The 22,483-nt window shown below is 39.1% G+C and overlaps 1 protein-coding gene and 1 long non-coding RNA gene across 2 annotated transcripts in view; both read left to right on the forward strand.

Moving 5' to 3' along the window:
- The window catches only part of LOC146402867 (uncharacterized), a 156,906-nt gene extending 143,285 nt beyond the window's left edge, over window positions 1–13,621 (forward strand). The window contains exons 3-4 of the long non-coding RNA XR_014808010.1: window positions 10,223–10,270; window positions 13,466–13,621. This is a non-coding gene — a long non-coding RNA (uncharacterized LOC146402867). The remainder of the gene's footprint in view (window positions 1–10,222; window positions 10,271–13,465) is intronic.
- A 500-nt stretch (window positions 13,622–14,121) lies between these two features.
- The window catches only part of WLS (Wnt ligand secretion mediator), a 129,992-nt gene continuing 121,630 nt past the window's right edge, over window positions 14,122–22,483 (forward strand). The window contains exon 1 of the mRNA XM_021096488.2: window positions 14,122–14,140. The gene's annotated coding sequence lies outside the window, so the exon portion shown is untranslated. The remainder of the gene's footprint in view (window positions 14,141–22,483) is intronic.

Genomic DNA, 22,483 nt, shown 5'->3' on the forward strand with positions numbered 1-22,483 from the left:
AGGCAGTTGCTGTGACCCGCATCACAGCTTGCATCAACACCTGATCCTTAACCCACTGAGTGAGGCCAAGGATCGAACCTCTGTCATCACAGACACTATGTTGGGTTCTTAACCCACTGAGCCACAATGGGAACTCCTACTCTCTCATATTCTAATATACATGTATAAAGACAAAGACTGATTCTACTCTATCTTTGAATTCCCAGTATGTAATAGATATCATTAGGAAGGAAAAAAGGGAAATTTATCTGATGGCCCTGCATTATAAACCAGAATAGTCCTTCAGGTGATCAGTTATTAACTCATAGTCTTAGGCAGGTGCCCTTCCATTCTGAGCCTTAGCTTCTTCATTAGCAAAATGAGAATCACAACACCATGTGGAGATATTCACTTTCATGAGGAGTGGATGAGCTATCTCATGTGAGCATCTAGTAGAATGTCTAGGATAGTAAAGACACATTGCAAAGCTACTTCCTCTGCTCCCGAGCGCCTACCTGAACATCACACCTGAACACCGAGAAAGCCTAACAGTCCTCACATCTGGATCCTATCTGAGTCTCTTTCCGGAGCCAACTACTCTCTTGCCCACCCACTGAAAATTCCCCCAAAGAAGAGTTTCTCCTAATAGACAGCAAATGCTGGGCAAAATCCCTACAAGGGCCATATAGAGTCAAAATAGCAAGACTTCTAGAAGCTGCTGATGTCTTGTTCTAGGCATACTGTTGATTAGCTTGTCAGGTGATCACTGTCTCCTGTGTCAGCTGACAGAGGGAGGCTTGGATGGTGCTGGTGGTGGGAGGGGGTTGAGCTGGTAGAATCGGCCTTGGGAGAGAAGTGGGGATGGAAGAGGCATCCACACAAGATGGCTGGACGAACAAAGGAAGGACCTCAGTGATGAGAACAGTGTCCTCATCTCTCTGGGAATATATATGAATTTGCATGATTTTGTCATCTGTGTGAATCTGTGTGTCCATGTTTATGTGCACAAGAGAGTCGCCCAAGAGAAAATCATGCACCCTTTTGTCCATTCATCTCTTCATTTAAATCAAAGTAAATGAGTTCCTAAAAGTGCTCCAGGTACAGGGTGAGGCGCGGGGGAGGGGGGGAAGATAAGATACACTATGACTGTAAGGAGTCTGATTACACAGAGAAGTAAGTGCTTTACAAGTGCTATTCCAGGATAGGTAAGCACGAAGAGCTAGGACAGCAACCAGGCAAGGAGTGCTGCAGGAAAGGGAAGAAGCCCTAAGCTGGGGCTTTCTCCTCTCCTGCACATTCTTCATTTAGCTTCGTATATTCTCTATCCCATTCCCTCCCCACCCCAGGAGTTTGTTTGGAAGTAGAAACGAATTTGATGAGACATGTTTTTCCCATTTCGCCATGTGCTGAAAGGCTAGTACTGCACAGCACTTCCTCTCTGGTTTAGGGGCCACCTTTCCTTCACCGATTTCAAGTGAGCAAAATTAAAATGTGACTTTTATTGTGTTTCCCCTTCTTCGTTGTGGTGGATGGTAAACGTTGTGAGGCACCATCACAGGGCCTTGCATGTAGAAAAGGTTCAGTACATGTTTTCTGGTTGGTGAGGGCATGAGTGAGTGCATGAAACTAGGTCCAACTTGTAACATGGAGATACCTTCTCTCTGTTGTGAGAGAGCTAGGCCTGGCCTTTGAAAAGCACTTAATACAGGATAGGTAGTATTGGTATTATCATTACTAATATTAATAATTGCAGTAGTGGATTGTACCCAAATATTTAAAATGTTTATTTTCACTTTCAACATAGAGAAAGAAAAACTGGTCAGAGCCATAATTAAAGCCCTGTGGGGATGGACCTAGAGATTATCATACTAAGTGAAGTAAAGAGACAGAGAAAGACAAATATCTTATAATATCAATCATATGTGGAATTTAAAGAAGAATGCAAATGAACTTATTTACAAAAGAGAAACAAATACACAGGCATAGAAAACAAATTTATGATTACCAAATGGGAAAGATGGGGATGGGGCAGAATAAATTAGAAGTTTGGGCTTCATTTATACATACAACTTTATATAAAATAGATAATCAACAAGGACCTACCTACTGTAGAGCCAGAGGACTATTTTCAGTGTTCTGTAACATCCTATATGGGAAAAGAATATGAAAAAGAGTGGATTTATGTATAACTGAATCACTTTGCTTACACCTGGAACTAGAACAACATTGTAAATCAACTATACTCCAATATAAAATAAAAATTAAATTAAAAAAAATAAAGTTCTTGCTGTGGCTCAATGGGATTGTCAATGTCTCTGCAATGCCAGGACACAGATTCAACCCCAGCCCATTGCAGTGGGTTAAAGTATTCCATATTCCCACAGCTGCAGCCTAGGTCACAGCTGTGCCTCAGATCTGATACCTGGCCTGGGAGCTCCATTTACTGTGGGGCGACCAAAAAAGAAAAAAAAAAAAAGATCCAAAATGTCTAGCTGTGGAAAAACAAACAAACAAACAAGCAAAAAAACATGCCGGGCTGTCCACAGCTCTGTTTTCCAGAGCTCTATGTAGGCACCACATAGTATTCCCTCTTCTTAGCCAAATTGCAAAGCCAAGAGTTAGTTACCTTAGGGGAGAACACACCATTCTGGGTAGTGGCCACTATCTTGCAACCTTATATCTAAACAAATTGTCTCCTTGGCTCCAGTGGATGAGTAGATAACCACACCTGAGGACAGTGGGCCCTCTGCCGTCTCCTTAAGATTCCAGTCCCTTAGGTCACAGCATAGCGCCTGAGGAACCTACACGATGCCAGCTTCCGAGGGCTGCCTCACTCAGGACTCAAGACTTCCACTCCTTTGCTTCCTAGATATTTGAAACTACAGAATTCTCCACTGTGGACACTTGGCCCCTGTGCAAACCAGTGTGCTTCCCAGGTGTAATCCTAACCCAGCAGCTCACATCTTCTTTGCTGAGAGCTACACACTAAAAACAAAAGGACCGAGTCATCTGCAAATGCCACCATTGGGTTTGTATTAATAGCAGAGGTGGGTTATTCAGGACTGTTTATGAAAAACATCTGTAATGCCACCTCAGGCATGGAGAACGATTTAATTCACTCATTCCAACTACCCAGATTTTCATTTTGCAAAGCTGACTTCTGGGCCTGCTGCTACAGTTCTGCTACCAATTCAAAAACATCTCCTGAGAAGTTCCTTCTGTGGCTCAGTGGTTTATGAACCTGACATAGTGTCTGTGAGGATAAGGTTCAATCCCTGGCCTCACTCAGTGGGCTAAGGATTTGGCATTGCCATGAGCTGTGGTGTAGGTCGCAGACACAGCTCATATCTGGCATTGCTGTGGCTGTGACATAGGCCGGCAGCTGCAGAACTTCCACATGCCACAAGTGTGGCCCTAGGAAAAAAAAAAGCAAAACAAAACAAAAAAAATCTCCCACACACTAGGTGTCCAAGAAGTATTATTTCAGTTCATGGACAAAATGTCATTTGAGTCTTAACCTGAATGAAGATGTTTCCTTTGTCTGGATAGAGAATTGTGCTTCTCAGGATGGGTTGTCTCTCAGGCTATCTGTTCAGAAATAATACCTCTAAGGAAATTATACCTGGCAGGAAATGGGCACTGATAAAAATTTTGCTTCGCGGTGGTAGGCCTGGAGGTATACGGAGAACAAAAGGGAGTATGTGTATGTAGTATTACTTGTGTAACTGAACATTTTATATGTAAAAAAAGATTAAAGCAAATATGACAAAATGCTAACATAAATTAACTTTTCATGTTGTGAGGACGTATATTACATCTGTTCTTTCCTATATTCTGTTTCTATATATTCGATACTTTTCAAAATATACGAAGTTAAAAAAAGGTCCACTGCCTAGATTTGGTCACCCAGAGGAGGTGGATTAAAAGGCACCAACCAGAACTCTTTCACAAAGGCAGGAGTGGCTTTGTCTGACTCTTTCTATAAATATAGGCTGGGTCCTCATACAACCTTAAGTATCAGGTATCATAATATTCATCTTACAAATGAAAGAAAAGGCGGGGTACAGAGAGGTTAGGTAATTAGCTCAAGATCACACAGCTGTAAATGGTTGAACTGGGCTTCAGAGCCCTCCTCTTCAACCACTCTTTTGATGAACTGGAGCAGCTAAAATTGTCATCATAGAATGGAACACCAAGAACAATGCTGTCTCTTCTTCTTCCTGGAATCAAAAACTGAGCTGGAGAACTTTATGTTGTCTCTAAGGCAGTGTTTCTCAACCTCCCCCCCCCCCCACTGGCCCCCTCCCCATAAACTTTTAATACCACAGAAATACTGTCTATCTCTTTATGTACTGTGAAGGGCCACAGACCATTGCAGTATCTGGTTTTTCTCACCCTCTCAGAATCAATTTTCACCTCCTTGGTGATAATACTGTCATCTGTTAAGAATGCATGCTCTAAGGAAGGTCTGTAAGAGTTTTTATGTTGCTATTGTTTGTCCACATAGTACAGATACATGATATGAAACAAAAGCTTCCATGTAGGCTGACATCACAGGAAATGTAGTAATGGAAGAATTTTGGTTCTTTCTCCCCAGCTTCTGAGGTTGTGTGTTTGAGGGGTGGCTGCTGGTGTATGTAGAGACAATGGGGAATGAGTAACACCAAAGTAACTGCCTCTGAGCTGGAGATTCCAGTTGTCTTTATTATACAGAGTCTGTTTTCAATTACGTGTGCTAATGAGGTCCAGCAAGAGGATGGGTAATTGAAATCCACAATGAATTCCCAAACCTCATTTAGAAAACTATTTCAAGCTCCTTCTTGAGCCTGTGAGCATGTAAGAACCATACTGGGATAAATATTGTTTCTATTGTTTCCAGCTTCAGATGGCAGGGAAATAATACTCATGCCATGTTCACCTGGTATTCATTCACTGGAGTCTTCTCTTTACCAGGTAAACTTTACCAGGTAAGACACTGAGGTGTCTTATTTAAGTCCACAGGGTCCATATGTGGTAGATATCACCTTTCTGTTTTAAAGATGTAAAAACTGACTTGCTCGGAGTGCTGCCAGTAGGAAAGAGCAGAATCCAGATTCAAACTCAGGTATTCCTAATTCCGTGTAAGTTTCTTTGTAGTATCATCAAAGCATTATGCAAAATCTAGAAAGATCTGGAAAAAGTTCCGCTCAGTTGAATTCAGTGCATTTTGATTTGTTAATCAATTCAAATGTTAATTGTTGGAGCTTTACTTATGCTTTTTTTTTTTTTTTTTTTCCCCAGGGCTACATCTGCAGCACATGGAGGTTCCCAGGCTAGGGATTGAATCCCTGCTTCCGGCCTACACCACAACCACAGCAATACAGGATCTGAGCTGTGTCTGTGACCTACACCACAGCTCACGGCAAAGCCAGATCCTTAACCACCTGAGCGTGGGCAGATCAAACCCGCAACTTCAGGGAGTTCCCGTCGTGGTGCAGTGGTTAACGAATCCGACTAGGAACCATGAGGTTGCGGGTTCGGTCCCTGCCCTTGCTCAGTGGGTTAACAATCCGGTGTCGCCGTGAGCTGTGGTGTAGGTTGCAGACGTGGCTCGGATCCCGAGTTGCTGTGGCTCTGGTTTAGGCCAGTGGCTACAGCTCCGATTGGACCCCTAGCCTGGGAACCTCCATATGCTAAGGGAGCGGCCCAAGAAATAGCAAAAAGACAAAAAAGAAAAAAAAGAAAAGCTTAAAAGTAATCACACACACACACACACACACACACACACACACAAAACAAAAACAAAAACAAAAAAAAACCTGTGTTGTAGGGAAGATAAAATGAGACAATGTTTTCAAGCACCTAGTACATCATCTGCATCAAAACACCCTTTTTCCTGACCCATCCATCAGCTTAGTACTCATATCATTCAGTTGGCTTTTGTCCTATGCTTCCCTGCCTTATTTTCTGTCATTTTATAGTATCTGTCTGGCTTTTTTGGCTAAATTATCGGAACTTTAGGATCTGGAGCTGTTCTCATAAAGCTGGTTCTCAAATTTTCATATTTATATATTTTCAATGTATGAAGGTGTATATATTGCACATTGACACTCCTAAAATGAAAATTTTAAGCCAATTTTAGACTTCTACACATTACCCAATGAGCAGGAATTTAAACTCTCAAATGGAGGTACTTTTAGGATGGCAGCAAATTTTGTTTGTTCTGTAATAAGAACAGTTTATTGCATTTCCACTTCTAATTTTGTGATAAGTGAAAAACAGTGGCAAAAAAGCAATAAATAAAATTGTGAGATTATAGAAGATACCCCAGAAATGACAGATCTAGGGCCTCAAGTGGATGTTTATTGAACTTTGGCCTATATCTGTGTTCTACTGTGAAGGGTAAGAATAAAATGAAAGGTCATCCATGAAACATTGGAATCTATCATCTCAGACTACCTAAAAGGTAAGGAGTAGGAGACGTGAAATCTTTAGGTTACGAATTGTGAATCTACATAAAAATCATTGCTATAATTTGGATGTCCAGAGGAGTTCAAAGCTGAGAGAGATATTGCCAGAGATAAAGCTCACATGGATTCCTCACTCAAGGAGAGAATGCCAGAGTTCAATTCCTTTTGACAAAAACTTCAAAAAGAAAGTTTAAAAATTACTCCCATAAAATCCTCATTATAAGTTCCTGCTCAAACTTTTATAAGATGGCATTTTAATTTTTTTGGCTATTCCCACAGCATGTAGAATTTCCTGGACCAGGGATAGAACCTGTACCACAGCAGGGATTGGAACCGCTGCAATGACAATGTCACGTTCTTAACCCACTGAGCCACCAGCAAACTCCCTGTAAGATACCATTTTTAGGAGTTCCTGTAGTGGCTCAGCGGGTTAAGAACCTGACTAGTATCCGTGAAGATGCTAGTTCAATCCCTGGCCTCGCTCATTGGGTTAAGAATCTGGTGTTGTGGTGATCTGTGGTGAGGGTGCAGACATGGCTTGGATCCTATGTTGCTGTGGCTGTGGTGTAAGCAGCAGCTGCAGCTGCAATTGGACCCCTAGCCTGGGAACCTCCATATGCCGTGGGTGTGCCCCTAAAAAAAAAAAGACAAAAAACAAACAAAAAAAGAATACATGAAATGGACCAAAACAATACACTGAATAAAGAAGTATATAAATACATATAAGTTTAAAATTAATTACAGGCTAACAGGTAAGACAGGACAAAGAAAAAAATATTCAGTTTTTTCAGTTTTAAGTTAAGAAATGGTACCAACCTCACAGGTTATGTAGTAAATGATTTTTTTGTAATGTTAATTTGTCAACACGTTTTGTTTATTTTCTCTCTCTCTCTCTCTCTCTCTCTTTTTTTTAGGGCCATACCTGTGGCATATGGAGGTTTCCCAGGCTAGGGGTCAAATTGGAGCTGTAGCTGCCGGCCACAGCCACAGCAACGCCAGATTCTTAACCCACTGAGAGAGGCCAGGGATGCAACCTGCATCCTCATGGATACTAGTCAGATTAATTTCCGCTTAGCCACAATAGGAACTCCTGTCAATTTTAGACTTTTTAGTTGTAGAAGTTGAAATCATACAGATGAGTAAGATAACTTCCTGTTTCCTACTTATACACCATTTGTGGCATTCATGTCTCCTCTGTATTGTAATCTCTGTGATCCTTGTAGGTGCTCAGGGGGTTTTCAGTGGGTGTTAACTAAGAATGACACACAGTGAGTGATAGATTATATGCAGAGTTGGCCATCAGCACCCGCTCCTATTCCTACAAGTCTGCTGGCCTTGCCTCTTGAAGTGGAGCCTATTTTCCTTTCCCTTAAATCTGGGGTGACCTTAGGACTTGCTTTGTCCAGAAGAATGGAATAGAAGTAATGTAGTACCAAGCTCTGTGAAGCATTGAAACTTGTGTTTTCACTCTTTTGGGAGCCCTCTGAAACACCACGTAAAGGAGTCCATCTCTACTGCTGGACAGAGAGGCCATAGGGGAGAAACAGGCCCAGCTATCCCCAGCCATTTGAGGCACCCCAGCTGGAGCCCCAGACATGAGAGTGAAGCCATCTGAGGTGCTCCAGCTCAGGTGAGCCACCCCAGCACATACCATATGGAGCAGAGATGAGCTGTCTGCCCAAACCCTGGCCCAACTGGAGAATTATGGGCAAAAAAATGGCTATTGTTGTTTTAAGCCAGTCACTTGTGGAATGGCTTCTTATACAGCAATGCACCAACAGTGTAGTTGTCCCTGGGCAGAATCCCAGCCTCAGAATTGCCCTATACAATAGTAGTGGTCTTTCTTTGTTTCATCTTTTATCTCCTGTACTGAGCAACTTTTTATTTCTTCAGTTAATCACTCCACTATCCACTAACCATAGAGTTTTCAAGGAAGATCAGTGATGTGAAAAAGACTGTGACCTTTGGTTGGTGCCCTCAGAGAAGGCTACCAGGTGTGAGTACTAAGTGAGATAATATTTAAAACCCAGAGTTGTTTGGCAATATAGATACAGAAGTCTAGACCTTCTATAGTCCAAATACCAGAAAGAGGACCCAGTGGCTTATTTGCTTAAGGCAAAAAGGAAGGAAGTTAACATTAGTCAATCCCTGTGGACCCCAATAAGATTCCTATTGCATAAGAAATGCAATTTCACTTCCTTATAAAGTGAAAAAGAAGATACCCTTTTTATTTCCAATTTTAATATATTGTACAATCAATATTTTAATGACAAGGAAAAGAATAAAGCAAGCCATAATCTTACCACCAAATGCAACTATTTTCATTTTACCAAGTTCCTTTCCAGTCATCTTCCATGTGCATTAACAGTAAGCCCTTATTTTTAGCGGGATAATTATCCAGCTTCTCTTGAAAAGGCATAAAGACCTATAGGAACCCAAAGCAATGAGAGGAGCAGGAAAAGGAAATAAGGGAACTGTGCCCCCTGTCTCCATGGAGGCTTGGAGAGAAGGTGTTAATGGTTAATTTATTTCTTCATTTATTCAGTCAATGAACATTATTGCAAGTATTTTGAGTACATGCCATGTCTTAACTTTCTTCAGCTGTGTAATTACTCGTTCATTGGTCTTTTGCTCAATTAGACTGTGAGCTATATATATGGCCAGATCTGTTTTATCTTATTCACAATGATTTTTCTAGCATTTAATATAATGCCTTGCACTTTGAAAGCATTAAGTAAATACTTGTTGGATTAAAGAACAAGAAATGCAAGTCTAGAGAATACATTTACCAAACCAGACCTGGAAATAAAGAAGTAAGGAGAAATGGTTGTTGTTAAATTAAATAATGAGTGAGAGTCTATATATTAAAAGGAAAACATGCATGTGGCTAATGTATTTTAAAGTAAATGTGGTCTATTTGATTAATGCTGCTAGTTTGGATTTGGGTCTTCTGGAAAAAAAATGATGAAACCATCTCCGGAGACATTGTGTATTCAGTTCATTTAATATTTATATCGAGCTTCTTAACTCAGCATCCTCAAGGAGACCAAAAATGATCATTGGAATGTGCAGTAATACTCAGGAGGATGGCATAGGAACATTCCCCACTCTTCCAGTCCCAGATAAATCAACATAGATTGAGTTAAATTTAGGTACTCTCCTAAAGGGTGGAGGGAGGACTCCATAATATTCAGAAAGGAAATATCCTTTCTTGTCTCTCCACAAGACTGGCAAAGGTTTAAAAAGCATGCTTGCTATTACAAGGAATAAAACGTATAAGTTAGAGGAGAAGTCAAAAAGAGACCCCCAAATTCACTATTTTAAGTATGATGAAAAGTTGGAGTTCCCGTTGTGGCGCAACAGAGATGAATCTGACTAGGAACGATGAGGTTGCTGGTTCAATTCCTGGCCTCCCTCTGTGGGTCAAGGATCCGGTGTTGCCTCGGGCTGTGGTGTAGGTCACAGATGCAGCTTGGATCTGGCATTGCTGTGGCTGTGGTGTAGGCCAGCAGCTACAGTTCCGATTTGACCCCTAGACTGGGAACCTCCATATGCTATGGATGAGGCCCTAAAAAGAAAAAAAAAAAAGTTATTGTGCTCACTCATAATAGGCTACAGGTGGGCAGAGCAGGCCAGTACAGTAGAGAGCTTTGCTCAACAGAATAATTGAGACCTAGATTTTTTTTTTTTTTCCATCCTATTGATCCATCATCCACTACTGAAGCAATACCTCTGAAATGTAAATGTGCATTCAACCACCTGAGGTTCTTGCTAAAATGCAAATTCTCTTTCAGGGGGCCTCGGATGTGTCTCAAGACTATGTATTTCTGAAAAGCACCCAGGTAATGCTGATGCTACGAGTCCAAAAACCATATTAGGGATAGCAAGTCTCTAGGGCAGCACTGTCATTATCTGTAGGGTCAAAGCTGGGTGGCTGACATGTGTTGATTCTAGTTTTCAGGAAGGGTAAAGAGAATAGTCTAAGGCAAAAAGTTTCTTTTAAGTGAAAAATGTAGAGATAATATATACGTTTTCTGCTCATATTCAAAAGTCAAAGACTGAGTAAGAAGGTCATGCCTGGCTTCTAGGGGGCTGGCAAATGTGTGCGATCTCTAGCTGGCAGCTATGTTATCAGAAAAAAAATAAATAAATAAAGGGTAGAGGAGGAAAGTACTATTACCATAGGAAAGAGAATGACTATTGGGAAACTGTTATCAGTCTACACCACAAAGGCTAAGGAGGCAGGAACTTATAATTAAGTGATGAATTGGAACACCAAGAAATAGGTTATATGAGCTAGATATTACCCTGAAACCCATGAAGATAGCTTTAGCAAAGAGCTATTGGCTCAGAAGTCAATGGGCAGTGACAGCATTCTGTTTTCAGTTTTCAACCCCTGGCATGCTTTGCTAGCATGACCTCTGGGCCTTATTCTTGGAGGGTGCTGATGATATGATAGGTAACTGGGAATGACTCAGAGCCTGTTTTAGAGCCATTAAGTAGATTCTGACATCTGCCTATGGTTTGAGAAAATAGATGTAAACAGAAATCAAGAACATAGCTAAGATATCATTAAAGACATTTGGCCAAACATTAAGATCATCCAAACCTAAATTAGGAATTTCTAGACATATTTAACATGATTTTTTTTAATCCCTATGAACATCAGTTTACGCGGGACATATATTGAAATTTGTTTGTTTCTGATAGCATCAGAAACAAAATTCATAGTCTGTACCTTTGATATGACACGTTTTCTCAGAACATTCAATCAAGTAATAAATTTCAAAAGCTTTCAGCAAAGAAAATTACATAACCTTTCCCCACCTCATTTCAACATTTAATTATCCACTGTCTCATATAAGATCCCTTTTGGATCTAATCTAGTCAGAGTGACCATATTGGAACACTTCCGAATTTGAAATAAACATTGTTAACAATCATGCCAGGACAATAGCTGTAAGCCAGGACTGTCCTGGGTAACTCAAGGGATATACAGCTACGTAATACCTATTATATCTTCCTTCTTAATATATGTATATTAATATATTTATGCTTACATAAATATAATTATATATAGAAATATATAATTATATAAGTTATTTCTAGGTAGAAGTAGGGGGTATTAATTGTATTAGTAAGTTTCTTCAAGATCGCAGTGAGTGGGAAGAGGAATAAATTAGGAATTTGGGATTAACAGATACACACTACTTTACATAAAATAGATAAACATAAAATAGATAAACAACCTCGACCTACCATTTAGCGCAGGCAACTATATTCAGCATCTTATAAAACACTATAATGGAAAAGAATCTGAAAAAGAATATATATATGTATATGTGTGTGTGTGTGTATAACTGAATCAATTTGCTGTACACCTGAAACATTGTAAATCAACCATACTTTAGTTTTTTAAAACAAGATTGCAGCAAATAGTTAGTTGCAGGTTATCTTGGATAAGGGTTTGCTTCAATATTTTAGGTAATAAAAATAACATGGAGGTGTGATTGGCTAGCTGTGCAATTAATCACTGTTGACTCTTACCCTATACTTCCAAGAATGGGATGTAGTCTGGGTTCCACCATCTCCTCGGTGTTTCTTTGTTGGGCAGAGATATTTCCAAGTCCCCTCAAAGCACTTGGCTTCCTTCACATCAAGCCCATTCAGGTTTGCTGTGTTCAATCCATAGTACCCAGGGAACAAAGGCAGTTTACCTCATTATTTTATGAACTTTATGTGGACTTTTTGTAGACAAAAAAATAAATAAATAAATAAATAAATAAATAAATAAAGCTAGTTAAGGGTGATTTGCTCTAAAGTCATAGCAGGCACATAGAACACTGTGGACATTTCTCTAGTAAAACAAACCTGCTATGTTGTGTATGTCCACTTATATTGCTTTTTGCTTTAAGCGAAGGAAGTATGCAACTGATTGGGATATGAAGAAAGGAAATAACATCCTTTCATATCTCTTTCTCCATGTGACTCTGCAGAGGTTAAAAAAGTAGATTGTGGATTTGGTCCATTATGACCATAAAGCTTATTTGGTCATTTGATTACTCCTATGTAGGATTCTGTTGCAAGAGAAACGGGGAGAGCGAGTGTGATGGGCAGACAAAAATACAAATACTGTTATGCTGGACAATTGATAAAAAGCTGACAGATGAAGTATAAAGTGTGTGGAATTTACCCCAATGATACTGGCAGTCTGAGCAGGAGCTGCCCTCCAAGATGAGTTTAGGTTGTGTCTGGAAAGGAATGCTGTGTGGAAGGTGTGAACTCAGAATCACATAGCCTAGAGAGGGTTGCATAATGAAAGAGAGCATTATGCAGGAAAGGGAGCTAAGGTTATAACCTGGAAAAAATCAAATGCTGCCTTAAGCCACAGAGACTCAAATGGAGGTATAAATATGGTAATACATACGATCAAGGCACTAAAGTGAGGAATACGGTGCTGAGGGGTCAAGGCCAGGGATTTTTGTATATGACTTGAATTTTTCACCTCAGGTAGAGAATTTTTTTTTAAATGTGGGTCCTGGCTTATTCTCCATAGTAGAAAATAATTCTTAACCAAGTTGAAAAGAAACCAAATGAGATAAATTTCTTATTTAAAGGAAGTACAAAGCATTGAGACAGAAGGGCCCTTCCACAGATGCTCAATTGCCTGAACAAGAGGCATGAAGCTGGCAAGGAGGCCACAAGTGGGCGAGTGTGATGTTATTTAGAAGAGAGCGCCCCTTGAATATTCACTCTTTCTTTGTTACACCAAATGCCAATACTGTCCATAGCCTTTAAATGTGCTGCTGCACAGCAGAGGAGAGATATGTAACAAAGCTTTATTGGATGAATGTATGATTGATACTATTATTTCTCCCTTCCTCTTTCAAATGCAAAAAAGCCTGAAAGTCCAACCTTCCCAGTGTGCAGGATTCAAGTCAAAAAATAGAATCAAACTAAAAGAGCTAATTTAGTATTTTCCACAAGCTAAATTCACTTTAATCTATTTGCTAATATCTAATTATATTCCTTTCCAGGGCCGACAGAACCAGATACTGAGACCTAAGAAGGAGCATGTATAGCACCAGATACTGGGATATAAGAAGGAGCATGTATATATAACTGACTCAAATCAGAACCCAGCTACTAAGCTTGGTCTTGAGTCAAGGGCTTACGTGGCAGAGACCGAGTTGGTATTAATCAAATCTAGTTTTTCTTCTCCCTGCAACATGTTTCAGTCTTGTTTACAATCAAATGTAATCATATTTTACCTAATAGGATGTAAACAAAAGTGATATGTGCTAATTTTAGACTCACTCAGGGAGTTCCCTGGTGGCCTAGTAATTAAGGACCCAGTGTTGTCACTGTTGTGGCTCAGATCACTGCTATGGTGCAGGTTCCAAACCTGGCCCAGGAACTTCTGTATGGTATAAAGTGTGGCAAAAAACAAACAAACAAACAAAAAAACAAAACAAAACAAAACAAAAAAACCAAGAACAAAAACAAAAAAAACCTGGTCAATAACCTTCCATCGCTCCATAGAATACAATTTTTGTTTTCTTTTCTATTCCTCTATCCTTAGTGACAATAACCATGGTGACTGGGGAGGCCAGGTGTTGAAGACACTAGAATCACAAGATAAAAGAAGCCCCATATCTTCACTCGGAAAAGAGCCACCTGCCAGTTGGATGTCTGTTTTGGACTTGATATGAGTAAGAAATAAACATCTTTTGTATTATGTCACTGAGATGCTGGTGTCAATCTGCTGTAGCAACTAGCATTACCCTAACTGCTTCCTATACACATGAAAAAAGAATCATGGAAATTAGAGCTGGAAAAGGCCTTAGAAATCATCAGATCCAACTCTCTCAATATTCAGAAGCATGACCCAAAGTAAAATGTTTCCCCAAGACTAATAAGCTAGCATTAGAACCCATGTGTTATTTATTATTCAGGATGAACTGAAACTGTACTAAACAAAAAAAGAGTAATGTATTGGCTCACGTAACTGACAAAATAATGGGTAGGGCTGGATCCAGAGGATGAGACAATGTCATTAGGATGGGGCCTTGCCCTCTTTCTTTGCTGTTCCTTCCACTGGGTGGGCTCTGTTCTCAGGAAGGCTCTCTACTTCTGGGAGCAAACTGTCTGCTGGCTGCTCCAAGATACAGCCCCAGTAGCATGAGAGTTTTCTTTACCGGCATTTAAACAAAAATCCTGGAATATTTACTTCTGATTGACCTAGACTTGACCCACCTCTGAACTAAATGCTCTGGCCACCACCCTCATTGACCTGCTAGGTGGCATCAACTTCACTCATAAGATCTAGAAAAGCCAAAGGTCAGGGTTCTTACCTTACTTAGCTACATCTACCATCTCTCCCTCACAAAGGCACTGACTATGCATTTATTCATTGTACATTTGCAGTATGCCAGGCTCTGTGCAGGATGCAATAATGGATAAAAAGATGAACAAGACATAGGTTCACTCAAAGAACTATCAATTCTATGTGTTTGATAAAACATGTATACAAATAATTACCTGGATACCAAGCAACATATTAGCAAGCTGACTATCAGTCATAACTAAGATAGGCTTAGAGTTTATGATTATAATTTCCGACCACGTTTGTTTAAATCCACTAAAAAGAGGAGACACCGTTGATTGAGGGAATTAAAGAAAGGCCACTTGAAACATAGTTGAGGATAGTAGAATAAAACTGGATTTTCCTTTTAATTCCACACTTGATCTTAGCCAAAAGGCCGAGAAGCGATTCCTTTTAATTCCAAATTCCAACTTTAATTGCTAAAAGAAAGCTCGACCTATTGAAAATAGTTTAAGCGAGATAGAAATGTATTTCTCTTTCATAGACTTTTTGTTTTGTTTTGTTTCGTTTTTGTCTTTTTAGTGTTGCACCAAGGCATATGGAAGTACCCAGGCTAGGGGTTGAATCGGAGCTACAGCTGCCAGCCTACGCCACAGCCACAGCAAAATGGGATCCGAGTCACATCTGAGACCTACGCCGCAGCTCACAGCAACACCAGATCCTTACCCCACTGAACAAGGCCAGGGATCGACAAGTCCTCATGGATATTAGTCAGGTTGAGCCATGACGGGAACTCCCTCACTGAGCCGCAGCGGGAACTCCCTCATAGACCTTTTTAAAAATAAATGATAATAAGGCAGCTTCACAGTGTGAAAGGTCCAAGTTCCTTCTGTCTCCATCATTCCTGATGGTGTTGCCCTCTTCTCGTGGCTGAAGATGGATTGTCAACACATCTCCTTAGTCGGTTTTCAGTGGGCAGAAAGGTGGGAAAGGTTCAAGGGAAAAACATGCTTTTTGCTTTTAAAGAAGTAACCCAGAAGTTGTAGCACAACTTCTGCTCACTTCCCCTTGACTACAAGGGAGGCTGGGGAATATCTTTTGCAGCTGAACGTTCTACTAAAGGACAAAGAGAATGGACACTAAAGGACTACTAACAACCATGCTACTCAATAGAAATAATGATTTAATCTATCAATGAATGATTAGGGAGAACATGTAGGCATTATTTAGTCACTTTCTATTATAGGACACCAAGGTTCAGAGAGGTAAGTACCTAAGGTCCCATAGCAAATTATCGAGGGAGCCAGGACAAAATTGGTGTCAGTTGACTTCAAATGGTAGACTCTTACTATCACCCTGTGCTGTTTTAAAAAGTGCTTTTCAACATAAAGTTGTAAAAAGGAAAGTGATAGTATGAGATAATCAATGACAGCTTTTTTACAAGAAATCTCAAAAGGCAGAAATACTGATTTTTTTTCACTACAGAGTTGTTAGAGCTTATATAGATTTTAAAGTATTTACTTGTATTATTTGATGGAAACAAATATGTAGTCATAAAAATTAAAATACCACAAAAGTGGTTAAAAATGAAAATCTTCCCAGGAGTAATCACTGTTAACAATTTGTACAGAGATCTTTTCAAGTAGATTTACAAAGGTTCTTTTGTCTATTCCCAAAGTGATGGGGTTCTCAGTAATATTTTTTTAGTAGGACCATAGGAAAGGGAAAAGCAAGTAGGTTGACTAAACCATTCCCCAATCACTGCAAACTGAGGTGATTCAGTTTGGAAACGTTAGGAATATCTGGGGTCAGAGCCAGCTTTAGATGAGGTGGGCACAGCTATACCTGTCATCATGCCAACACCATGATGCCAGGACTGGCTGCTTGGCACCAATTCCTCCCTTCAGCTCCATAACTCAGCTCCCCCCACCCAAGGTGATATTATGATATTATCTCTAAGGACACTGCCTTAATATCTTTATTTCCTCCCCAAAGAATGGCTTCCACAGCCACATTCACCTGGTGGAAAATTTTAAGTGTGAAGGCAAGAGAAGAGGAAGAGAATGCATTTTTTGTTGTTCTTGTTTTTGTTTTTGTTTTTTTGTATGATTTCCTAACCATTTGAAACTAACAGCCCCGAACTGTATTCCCAGCTTATTCTGTCTGTCCAAGAAATAGTGTGTGCTTAAAGGCTGAAGAGCTAGGTTCAAAGCCTTGGAACACTATTTACTATACATGTGCCTTGTAACAAGTCACTTAGTTCTCTGAGCCTAAATTTCTTCATGGTAATCAGGGACAATTAATATTACAGGGCTGAAAGAATTAATGAAATGCTATGTGTGAACACTATCGTAAACTATAAGGCTATGTGGAAGAAAGTTCTGAGGCCCTGCTATCAATGGAGTAGATTACCTTTCCTTTTCAATTCAAGAGGTTTTTGATATTAAAAAGAGAAAACAAACTTATACCCTATTTTGTGCTGAATTTTGTATTGAAAATCCCACAAATTCCTTTTTTTTTTTTTTTTGTCTTTTGTCTTTTTACGGCCACACCCAAAGCATATGGAGGTTCCCAGGCTAGGGGTCTAATCTGAGCTATAGCCGCCAGCCTACGCCAGAGCCACAGAGACATCAGATCCTTAACCCACTGATTGAGGCCAGGGTTCGAACCCGCGTCCTCATGGATGCTAGTCGGGTTTGTTAACCACTGAGCCACAACAGGAACTCCTCCCTCTACAAATTCTGATTTATAAAAAGATTTCGAGAAACGCAATATAACAACAAAAATGTTAGACTAAAACCTACTAGTCATAATTCTTTAGGGACTTAGAAAGCCCCAGGATATAGGTTTGAAGTGTCCTGGATATTTTTAGCATCAATAAAAAGATTCTCCTTAATGAAGTGGCAGTCATTCTATAACATTATTCTTCATCTCAGATCTAGATCAGAGGGACTAGTCCTTCACTTTTTATTTTTATTGTTAACTGCTATTATTTCTATTTTTAGTTCTAAACTTCACAGGAAGATTCTCCGGGCCATTACTATGTTGGTGAAAAATGAAATGGATTGAGGAAGCCTAACAGATAGGTCTGATGGTCAGCAGGTACCATAAATTCAACCTCAGTGGTGGTTTAAGGCTGGTCGCTCTTCTGATTGACTGATACCTGTACCAGTGCTAACAGAGACTTTTGCATTAAAAAAGCAAATGTCAGTTAAAAAACCAACTCATTCTTGAGGAGATTGAGTACACTTAAAACATCTTCATTTTGTTTTGGCATAAAGTTTTAAATCAAAGGCAGATATGTTTTTCAAATCCCCAAACAAATATCATTTACAAATCTGTGAATATGCACAGGCTTGCCCTTGAGTTTTGGTGCTGTTTGAAGAATAGTTTGGGGTCACTTATAAAATACACAAACGAATGAATCAAACTCCTCCACTGCTCCTTTCCCTGCAAAGAAACCCAACAGAGAAAACTAATGTTGTCATTAATGCTTTAACCCTTGGTGCTCACAGACATAGGCCACATGTGTGTTTCTCTTCCCAAGATTAATTTTCAACCAAGAATACAAGCAGGGGCATACGCCTAATCCTTGCCATTCCCTTGAAGACATTCCTGAATCTACATTTTCTGTTTAGATTTGAAAATCTCTAAACAGAGATTATGTGTGTATATGTATATGCATATCTCAACCCCAAAATGTTTGAATAAAGCGATTGGTGAATGAATTGGTATATTAATTTTCTTCTTTAAATGTTTGAAGCTAGTGACTAATAAAACTAAGATTTTCCAGCTTCTCAACTAAAGATTACAAACCCTGCCCATTTCCTGACCTCTGATAATTTCCCTTCCATTTATAGGACCGAAAGAAAAGACAGCATGGGGAAATCTCTCAATTCAGAAATTATTTCTCTGTTATTTGTACATATAGAAATCAGATACATAGACATATAGAAACAAAATTATGAGGAAGACAAGAAATTCAGAGAACTCAATCATTTCTATTATGATTTAATCAAAACAATAAATTATTTAAGCCACTACGTCTTCCAAGTCTAAGCATAGCTTATATAAAATAAAGAATAAAGTTTGAATTATTCCAAACTATCAGATTATTTTCCTATTGATACTTTTCTACAGTACACTGAAATATTCACTTGATATATTTTAGATTTCAGATTGTAGGTGATCAACTGCTTTCTTTTTTATTTCAAAAAAACTTTTTTGACTGTGCCTGTGGTATGTGGAAGTTCCTGGGCCAGGGATCGAACCAATGCCACAGCAATGACCCAAGCCACAGCAGTGGTGACAATTCTGGGTCCTTAACCTGCTAGGCCACCAAGGAACTCCTAAAATTTTTTTGGCATGTATAGTTAAACGTATATTACTTTTTAAATTAGAAAAATTAGTAAAATATTATAAAGTCTATCTTAGAATGCTCATTTATGTGCTAAAATGTTGATTCATCTGCTTTTCAAAGTTTTTAAAAAATGTGAAAAGTAAGGGTTAATAGTTGTCGACTTTGCCATTGTCCTCTACTCTTCAATTAATCTTAGAATTTTTTAGATGGAGTCTGTCTTTGTTGGCAAGATACTGTAATTCTGAAGTCAGTGTAATTTCATAAAATTGAATATTCCTCTTATGTAGTAAATCTCATGGAAGTAACAAGAGGCATATTATTCAACCTAGAAAGAACCTGAATCACCTCTAGTAGAGACTAAATTCATAGTTTTGTTTAATTTTGTCTTATGCTCATTTTATGATCTTTACTTCCACCTAAGGAAAATTCAAGTACCTGATTCTGACTGAGAAATTTTAGGCACATTTTCCTTAAACAAGGTAGTGTTTCAAAGTTCTGACAGTGATATAACCAACAACCATAATTTGTTACTTTTGATATTTCGCAACTAGATGGTTTCTAAAATGACTGACTCATGACTAACATTAGTCAGAATTCTAATGGTCAATGATACAAAAGGAAATATCACAACAGTCTTCCTCAATTTAAATTATGAAATCCATTAATGAGCCTGAAATGAAAATTTGTCTCAGTGGCAAAGATAGGTGGTTTATTGTGAACTCTGAATATTAGCAGTCAATCCACAGCCAACATTAGACAAAGAACAGTTAAAATATGTTAGCTTTCAGCAATTTAATTTATTCCTATGGTTAAAATGATAGTTTCAGGAGTTCCCATCGTGGCTCAGCGGTTAACAAGCCTGACTAGCATCCACAAGGACGTGGGTTCGATCCCTGGCCTTGCTCAGTGAGTTAAGGATCCCGCGTTGCCGTGAACTGTGGTGTAGGTCGAAGATGAGGCACGGATCCCATGTTGCTGTGGCTCTGGTGTAGGCTGGCAGTTACAGCTCTGATTTGACGCCTAGCCTGGGAACCTCCATGTGCTGCAAGTATGGCCCTAATGAAAAATGACCAAAAAAAAAAAAAATTCAAACCAGTATCCCTTCTAATACTTCAGTCTCTTAATGAAAAAAACAAACAAACAAACAAACAAAAACCTCTACTGACTATCTCAACAAACGCAAAATATTATTTTATTTTATTTTATTTTTGTCTTTTTGCCTTTTCTAGAGCTGCTTCCGTGGCATATGGAGGTTCCCAGGCTAGGGGCCTAATCAGAGCTGTAGATGCCGGCCGATGCCAGAGCCACAGCAACTTGGGATCCGAGCTGAGTCTGCGACCTGCACCACAGCTCACGGCAACACTGGATCCTTAACCCACTGAGCAAGGCGAGGGACCGAACCCGCAACCTCATGGTTCCTAGTTGGATTCATTAACCACTGCGCCATAACAGGAACTCCAAACGCAAAATATTTATGACTTTATGACTTTTTCCAAGAATTGAGGTTAGAAGCAACTAGAAACTTTTGACAGTGAAGATAATAGATAATAGATATGACTGCAAGTAAATCACTTTTTGTGTGTATTGTATATCGCATTTGTGTGTATTGTATATTGCAAATGAAGTGGTTTATGAAAAGCAGAATAGCCTAATGTTTAACAATGCAATCCTGTGCCAGAATCTTGGAGTCAGATGATGGTTCTGCCAATTACTAGTGGTAAAACTTTCCAAAACTTACATAACCCATCTGAGACTCAGTTTCCTCATCTGTAAAATGGGAATATCTCATTAGATTGTTGTCATAATTATATAAAATGCAAAACTACAGTTTCTTATCCAAAACCTAAGGGCCTAATGTGTTTCAAAATTTAGATAGAATGTATACAAAGGAAATATGGTGAACATACTGTACACTATGCAATATCCCCAAGAATCTGGGGTAGCACTCCAAAATCAAATATGTTGTATTAGTTATTGAGCTACTGCCTCAATAATTCCTTGTAAAAAACAAAAGCAAAAACAAAAACAAACTCAATGGCTTACCAAGACAATAATATGTGTATCTATATCTATAGCTATATCTATCTATATATATATTTTTTTATAGGTCTGTGAGTCAGGTGTTGTGACCACTTCAGGCTGTAGGTCAGCTAGGATTGGCTGGGTTTGCTCTAGATGGTAGTTGAGGAGCCCATTCTGCATTTTCTCTCATTCTTCTTGGATAAGCAATTTCCTAGGGCTGGTTTCTCCTAGTGAATCATAGGAAGGCCAGAGGCAAACCGAACTCAGAGCTCACATGCAGACTTAAAGCCCTCTTCTCTTCACCTCCGCTCCAATCCACTGGCCAAAGCAAGACATAAGGCCAAGTCCAGAGTTAGGGAAGTATATTTCAGGAGGAAGTAAATGAATTATTTCTGTAAATACTCAAATCTATCATACATATTAACATTTCTCCAGTGGAACATGTGAATATATTCACATTGAGTGGGATAAACACAAATGATAAATAACTTCAAGATACTTTGATTTTCAGAACTTTTTGGATTTTAAATTTGTAGCTAAGATGTTGTCAATCACTAATGAAGACAAACACTGAGCACAGTGCCTGATAATAGATAGCCTTCTTCTGTGCTCACAGATGATGTATAATCTTTGTGGTACCTAGAGATTAAATATTGAAAGCTTTTTCCCATGACATGCCAAACATATTAAAATGCATCTCTATCTTCTCTTGAGTATATGAATAAAATCAAACTATAATTGGTTAGATGACATAATTCTAGATTGTAATGATGCCTAAACATTTACTAAATTTAGTTAATTTATTTTAGTTGTCATTTTGAATATTGAGGATAGTAATTTCTTTAAATCTGAAATACTTAAATATAACATAGAGCCAGATATATTAAACTCCACATATATAGCTTATTTAATCCTCATAACCACTCTGTGAGTTAGAGACTATGTTATCCTCAGTTTGATATTCCCAGATAAAGAAACTGGAGCGTAGATGCTCTAAAACTGTAAGCAAGTTCACATACCGAGGAAGCTACAGAATCAGAATTCAAATCCAGGCGCCCCCACTATCTTCTCCCTTCTCTTAACCTTGTGCTAAGCATTTTTGTAAATACAAAGAAGCTAAGTTTTTCAACAATGGACCAAGAATACATTACAGTTTTTTTTTTTTCTTTTTTTTTTTTAGGGCCATACCCACAGCATATGGAGATTCACAGGCTAGAGGTCCAATCAGAGCTACAGCTGCCACCCTATGCCACAGCAGCGCCAGATCCGAGCCGTGTCTTTGACCTATACCACAGCTCATGGCATCGCTGGATCCTTAATCCACCGAGCGAGGCCTGGGATCGAACC

This window comes from Sus scrofa, chromosome 6 (genome assembly GCF_054392235.1).
Source record: "Sus scrofa isolate SSC_HxYL_T2T_F1_AM1 chromosome 6, Sscrofa_HxYL_maternal_Yorkshire_Landrace_v2.0, whole genome shotgun sequence".
NCBI lineage: Eukaryota > Metazoa > Chordata > Mammalia > Artiodactyla > Suidae > Sus > Sus scrofa.